We start from the raw sequence: 7,604 nt of genomic DNA, 5'->3' as shown, positions 1-7,604 counted from the left end.
CACCATATGTGTGTGTAGTACCCAAGAAGGCCAGAAGACAGTGTTGGAGATATAGGGAGTTATGAGCAGCCATGTGGGTGCTGGGAAGTGAACATGAGTCCTCTAGAGGTACATTGGGTGCTGTTAACTGCTGAGCAATCCCTTCAGCCCCTTAAATGTAGTTTTAAATAAAAGCTATACTGAGATATTCACAGACCATAAAATTTACCTTTTTACATGTACCATCTTGTTTTCACTAAATTCACAGTTGTATGACTTCACCATTATCTAATTTTTAAAAACATTTTTACCTCACCAAAAGAAATAACTCCCTGGCCCTGCTCCTTACAATCCCTACATCCTCTCTTTCCTACCATAAACAACTACTAGTTTACAGTCTGCAGGTTTTCTGGGTTTGGATCCCTTATGTAATATGTGGTCTTTGGGAACTGGATTCTTTCCCTTTGAACAGCATTTTGAGGTTAATCCAGGTTGCAGCATTACAAGTCCTTCACTCCCTTTATAGGATATATATATATATATATATATATACATATATATACATATATATATGTATATATATATATATATATATATACTCTGTGGCATGGGTATACTTCCTTTATCCATTCATCAGTAGGGGGACATTTCCATTGCTTGCAGTTTGGACTGTTATGAACAATACTTCTATGAATTTTTCACATACAGGTATTAGTGTCTTTGGTACATGTACATAGGAATGGACTCGTTGGAATTTATGGGAGGTTGAGGTTTTGCGGGATTTGGTGGTACTTGGCTTTAATTCCAGCACTCAGGAAGCCGAGGTGGAAGGAGCTCTGTGAATTCAAGGCCAGCCTGACACACAGCCACAGCTACAGAGTCAGACCCTCTCTCAAAAGATTGTTTTTAAGTTATCAAACTACTTTTCAAAGTGGCTTTTACCAAACGGGGGCATTGTCATGTATGGTCCTACCACTTGGGAGGTTAAGGCCAATCTCAGCAAGTCAGTAAGTTTGAGGCCTGATCTACAGGACACCTTGTCTCACACACACAAATAAAATTCAAAGTAAAACAGGGACTGGAGATATTGCTCATTGGATATGAACACAGGACTCGAGTCCTAGTGCCCATGTTAGACAACTCATAATCACCTCTGTGGGCTTCTACACTCAGAGCACACACTTGCGTGAATGTGTACACACACACACACACACACACACACAAAGTTAAAAACAATAATAGTATCTTCCAGATCCGTCCTTTTTCTTTATTGGGGGTGTGGGTGAGATTTTTAAGCAATGTCACAATTCAGCCTAGAGTGATTAGCTCACTATGTGAACCATGCTGGCCTTGAACCTATGAAAATCATGTTGCTCCAGCCTCCCAAATAGCTCGGATTACAGGTCTTTGGCACCTAGCCTAGGTTCAGATTCATCATATTTGAGAGATCTTTTTTTTTTTTTTTTATGTTTGAAAGATCTTAAAGATGATTTTCAAAGTTTCAACCTGTCACGGGCTCTCCATCTTGATTGTTTCTTGGGAGAATGTTCATTAGGGAATATTCACTTTTCACAGTTTCTAAAGAATCTTGAGCAAACTTTATCTGGGCTTCAGATGGACTAGTGGTCGGGTTATTTCATTTCTATTTCATGTGAGTAGGTGAGAACTTTACAAGAACTTGATGATATGGTTTTTAAAATGATCCCAGGATAGCATAGTAGTGACAAAGGCAGAGAGGGGTTACTGACAGAGGACAGTTAATGGGAACAGCCCAAGCCAAGACTGGGTTTGAGTCTGAGGTGCTTTTTACAACAGTCTCCATATGTAGTTCTGGCTGGCCTGGAACATGCTATGTAGATTATGTAGAACAGAACAGCCTTGAACTTGCAGCAGTCTTCTTGCCTTTGCCTCCTTACTGCCGGGGTCAAGATGGGCATGAAGCCTTTGATTCCAGCACTTGGGAGGCAGAGGCAGGCAGATCTCTTGAGTTTGAGGCCAGCCGGGTCTACAGGGCAAGTTCCAGAACAGGCAGGGTTACATAGAGAGAGAAACCCTGTCTTGAAAAACCAGAGAAAAATGCTGGGATCACAGGCACAAGCCAACATGCCCAGGTAGCTGTCGTCTCTCAAATGAAACAAAATAACTTTTTAGATGTTATGTGGTGTCTCACCTGCATGTATCTATATGTTCCACATGCATATGCCTGATGCCCAAAGTCAGAAGTGGGTGTCAGACCCTCTGTAACTGGCCTTCCAGATAGTTACCAAATATTATATGGGTGCCAGGAATTGAACCTGGGTGTGTACAAGAAGCAAGTGAAGTGTTCTTAACCACTGAGCCATCTTTCCAGGAATCCCTCACTCACCACCCCATTTTTTGGAAGTAGGGTATCATGTAGCCCAGGATAGCCTTAAACTCTCTACATAGCTGACAATGAACTTGAATATCTGACCTTCCTGCCTTTACCTCCCAAGTGCTGGGATTGTCATTCTATACCTGGTTCATGAGATACTGAGGATCAAACCAGGACTTTGTATATCCTAGGCAAGCACTCTGCCAAATGAGATATATCTCCAGCCCCAGCTTTCCTCTATAGCACTAAACTAGTATGACTTTAGTATTTCAGTCTCCCTGAGCACTTACTATGTGCCAGCCTCTAGAAATTCAATGAGAAGAATTCAAATCCTCAAGTGGCTTATAGTTAATGGGGTGATGGGAACAAGTAATGCAAAATATATGTGGAGACAAAAATAAATTAGGGAAATCAACACAGAGCATGGGAGATAGAAACTACTTCTAAGGAGAAGGGGACAGGCTTGTGTAATGGTTAATGCTATTGTGGGAGGCTCATTAACATCTTTGGAATCCTAGCTTTGAATCCCAGCTTTGGAATCAGCAGACCTGTTCTTCCTTTCCAGGTTAGAGCAGGAGGAGCCTGAGAGGAAGTGCTCAAAAACAGACCTACCCAGGGGTGGCGGCACTCATTTTTAAGCCCAGCACTTGGGAGGCAGAGGGACAGAGGCAGATAGAACTCTGTGAGTTCAAGACCACCCTGGTTTACCTTGGGAGTTCCAAGCCAGCCAGAATTACATCGTGAGAGCCTGCCTCAAAACAGCAACAAAAAGCCAAACAAAACAAAACCCAGAGACATAGCAATCATCAGGCCCTAGAGGTCTTCTCTCCCTGGGTTTTTTTTACATGGAGATCATGTTTGAGAACTAGGAAAGGGTTTTCCATTTTTTCTCTTTCTTTTCTTTCTTTCTTGCTTGCTTTGCTTTTCTTCCTTCCTTTTTTCTTTCTCTCTCTTTCCTTCCTTCCTTTCTTCCTCTTCCTTCTTCATCTTTTAGCAGAATAAACAGTCCATTAAGGAAAAGTGAAAGGTAGTGTGGAGCCTTGCTGTGGGTTCATTTGTTTTTAAACAAAGTAGCCTTTCTCACCTTCTGCTGAGCTTAACTCAGAACTAGGGTAGTAGATGACCTCAAAAGCCACCAGTGTTTCCGGAGCTTGCTGTGTTACACCCAAGATCAATAAAGAAATGTAGATGAGGAATGAGCAGAGCAAACATATTTATTAAGGATAAGTGAAAAATAATTCAGTGAATGGGATAGGCCCCCCTTTTCTTAATCTCTAGACTAAGTACATCTATACTACGGAATACTATTTGCCTATTAAAAAACAAATACATCATAGAATTGAGCAAGCCAGAGGTATCCAGGATACCACAAGATTGTACTGAGTGATATTGTGTGTCACCTTGACACAAGATGGAGTTATCACAGAGAAAGAAGCCTCCCTTGAGGAAATGCCTCCATGAGATCCAGCTGTAAGGCATTTCTCAACTAGTGATCAAGAGGGGAAGGCCCAGCCCATTGTGGGTGGTGCCATCCCTGGGCTGGTAGACCTGGGTTCTCGTCCTCTGAACAAAAACTCTAGACCTTCTTCTCCTGTGAACACATCCTCTTCTCAGCCTCCAGCTGCGAAGTCCTGTGCCTGGCCTACTTCCAATTTCTCGCCCCTCCCTCCATCTCCTCCAATAAGCAGGCTGAGCAAGCCAGGGCAAGCAAGCCAGTAACATCCCTCCATGGCCTCTGCATCAGCTCCTGCTTCCTGACCTGCTTGAGTTCCAGTCCTGACTTCCTTTAGTGATGAACATCGATGTGGAAGTGTAAGCTGAATAAACCCTTTCCTCCCCAATTTGCTTCTTGATCATGATGTTTTGCAAGGAATAGAAACCCTGACTAGGACAAAGACCTACAGAGTCAGCTAACCTGGGTCCATGGGGCCTCACAGAGATTGAACCACCAACAAAAGAGCATGTGTGGGCTGGTCCTAGGCCCCCTACAGATTTGTAGCTGATGTGCAGCTTGCTCTTCATGTGGGACCTCTCACAATTGAAGAGGGGGCTGTCTCTGACTCTGTTGCCTGTTACTGGATCCCCTTCCCCTACCTGGACTGCCTGGTTGGGCTTCAATGGGAAAGGATATGCCTAGTCCTGCTGGAACTAGATGCCCCAGTGGTACTTAAGTACCACCCAGTGGACTGGTGCTTAAGGGGACTCTCCCTTGTCTGAGGTTGAGAGAAGGTAATTGGGGAAGGGATTTGTAAGAGTAGGACTGGGAGAAGAAGAGGGCTTTGATTGGAATGTAGAGTGAATTAAAAAAATTATGGAAAAAATAAAAAATAAACATAGGGGTTAGAGAGATGGCTCAGTGGTTAAAGGCATTTACTGCTGTGGTGATTTGAATATGCTTGGTCCAGGGAGTATGGCTTTGTTGAAGTAGGTGTGGCCTTGTTGAAGGAAGAGTGTCACTGTAGGGGTGGGATTTGAGACCCTCCTCCTGGCTGCCTGAAAGTCTTCTCCTGACTGTCTTTGGATCAAGATATAGAATTCTCAGCTCCTTCTCCAGCACCATTCCTGGTGCTGCTATTGCTTCCCGCTATGATGATAATGGACTAACTATGAATCTGTAAGACAGCCCCAATTAAATGTTGTCCTTTATAAAAGTTGCCTTGGTCATTGTGTCTCTTCCCAGCGATGGAAACCCTGAGTAAGACAGTTGCTCTTGCAGAGGACCCAGGCTCTATTCCCAGCATCTACATGACAACTCACAACCATCAGTGACTCCAGTTCCAAGCAATATGACACTCACCTCTCACCTCTCAAGCCACCAGGCTTACATGGCTGACATCTATACCTGCAGGCGAAACACTCATACACATAGAATAAATCTTTAAAATAAATACATATGGTGATAAAAGATGGTGTGGCAGTTAAGAGCACTTGCTCTTGCAGAGGATCTAGGTTTAATTCCTAGCACCAACATAGTGGCTCATAACCCATAACTCCAGTTCCGGGAAGCCAATGACCTCTTCTGACCACCTCAGGCACCAGGTCAGCACATGGGAGCAAAGCACTTATACATATCAAATAAAATAATCTAAAAATAAGAGTTCAGGTTTTTTGACAGGTAGAGGGAGGGAGAGAGAGGAAGAGAGAGAGGGAGAGAGAAACCAAACTGACCTGAAATTCACAGAGATCCACCAGCCTCTGCCTCCAGAGTGCTGGGGTTAAAGGTGTGTGTCACTATACCCAGCTCTAATCATTTTCAAATAAATAGATAAATAAATAAACAAATAAATAAATACCAAAGAATAAACCTAGTCAAGGAGATGAGAAGTACCATAAAAGAAATACCATAAAAACTTTGACAGTTCAGAGTCTAAAAAAGATCTTGGAAGATGGAAGGACCTTGCCCCACGCTCAGATTGGTAAAATTATTATTGTAAAAATGCTTATGTTAACAGAAGCAATCAATACAATCCACCTTAAAATTCAGTGACATTACTTACAACACTATAAAGGGCAATCAATCCCAAGGACCAAGAGTCATTCTGGAGTTATTAGAAGACTTGATATCAAATACTTGGCCTGTCACAGTAAAGAAACATCAAAGACATACAGACATATAGAGCAATAGAACATTAGGTTCAAAAAGAAACCCAACCATAGTTGTCTAATTTGGGCAAAGATGTCAAATCCGTATATTAGGGAACTAGAGAGATGGCTCAGCACTTAAGAGCTCTGGCTGCTTTTCCAGACTTGGGTTTGATCCTTAGCACTTACATGGCAGCTCACAACCCTCTGTATCTCCAGTTCTAGGGGAACAATTCATCCACATAAAATAAAAGTCTATAAAATCTCAATGAGAAGAACTTGAAATACATTGGGGGAAAGGCTGTTAAGAAAATGATCTCATTCTACATGGAAACACAAATTTAAGATAGACCAAAAACTTTCATGTGAGACTCCAAACTTTGAAACTGCTAGAGGTCTGGAGAGATGGCTCAGTGGTTAAGAACACTGGCTGCTCTTCCAGAGGTCCAGAGATCAATTGCCAGCAACCACATGGTGGCTCACAACCATCTGTAATGGGGATCTGATGCCCTTTTCCGGTGTGTCTGGAGACAGCTATACAATAAACAAATCCTTTTTAAAAAGAAAAGAAACTGCTAGAGGAAAATATAGAAAAAATATTTCAAAACATAGGCCTAAGGCAAGGATTCTCTGAAAAGGATTCCAAAACCTCAGGAAATAATGCCAATAACTGACAAACAGATCATATGAGGCTAAAAGCTTCTGCACAGCAAAGGCAGAATCAGAGGAAGATAATAAGAACAGATATTGACAACACACAGGCCACAATGTTAACAACCAATAAAATGGGCCAGCACACCTTGAATCCCAGAACTCAGGATGCAGAAGCAGGCAGATCTCTGTAGGCTAACCTGGTCTACATAGCAAATTTGGACCAGTTAGTGCTATACATGGAGTGAGACCCTGTCTCAAAAATAATAATAATAATAACTTTTTAAAGGACAAGTTGCACTGAGTCAGCAATAGACTTTACCAGAAGAGATGAGAAAAGGATTTCTACTCTTGGCTTCCTTATCTGATGCTACCTGCCATGCATGGGACTTCATTATACAATTCCTAGAAGCAAGCGCTCTTTTTTTTTAATTTAAAAAAAAATTTTTTTTTTACTCATTCACTTTACATCCTGCCCCTATCCCAGTCACCCCCTCCCACAACCCTTCCCCCACCACCAGCAAGCACTCATTCTTAAGAAGAAAAACTCTAAGAAGGTGTTGTCATGAGCCTTCATTTTTATTACAACTACCCCTGTTATACAAAACATATGAAAAAAAATGTGTAGGCTTTAAAAATAAATAAAACGGGGGAGGCAGAGACCAGCAGATCTCCGAGTTTGAGGCCAGCCTGGTCTACAGAGTGAGTTCCAAGACAGCCAGGGCTACACAGAGAAACCATGTCTTGAACCATATATATCTATGGCTGGAGAAATAGCTCAGCACTTAAGAGCATCTCCCACTCTAACAGAGGACCCAAGTTCCCAGCACCCGCATCTGGCAGCTCGCAAGGATCTGCAACGCTAGCTGCAGAGATCACACCTCTTCTGGCCACTGAGGCCACCTGCACACGAATAGCCCACCTTCACACAGATACACCCACATGTACATGAGTAAACATAAAAGGGTATTTTTAGATGTATTTTTTTATGTGTGTGCACATGTGCAGGTGCTTGTGGAAGCTAGAAGAAGGAGTCAGA

This window comes from Micromys minutus (genome assembly GCF_963924665.1).
Source record: "Micromys minutus genome assembly, chromosome: 1".
NCBI classification, from domain to species: domain Eukaryota; kingdom Metazoa; phylum Chordata; class Mammalia; order Rodentia; family Muridae; genus Micromys; species Micromys minutus.
The sequence above is the reverse complement of the archived record's forward strand: the minus strand, read 5'-3'. Positions refer to the sequence as shown.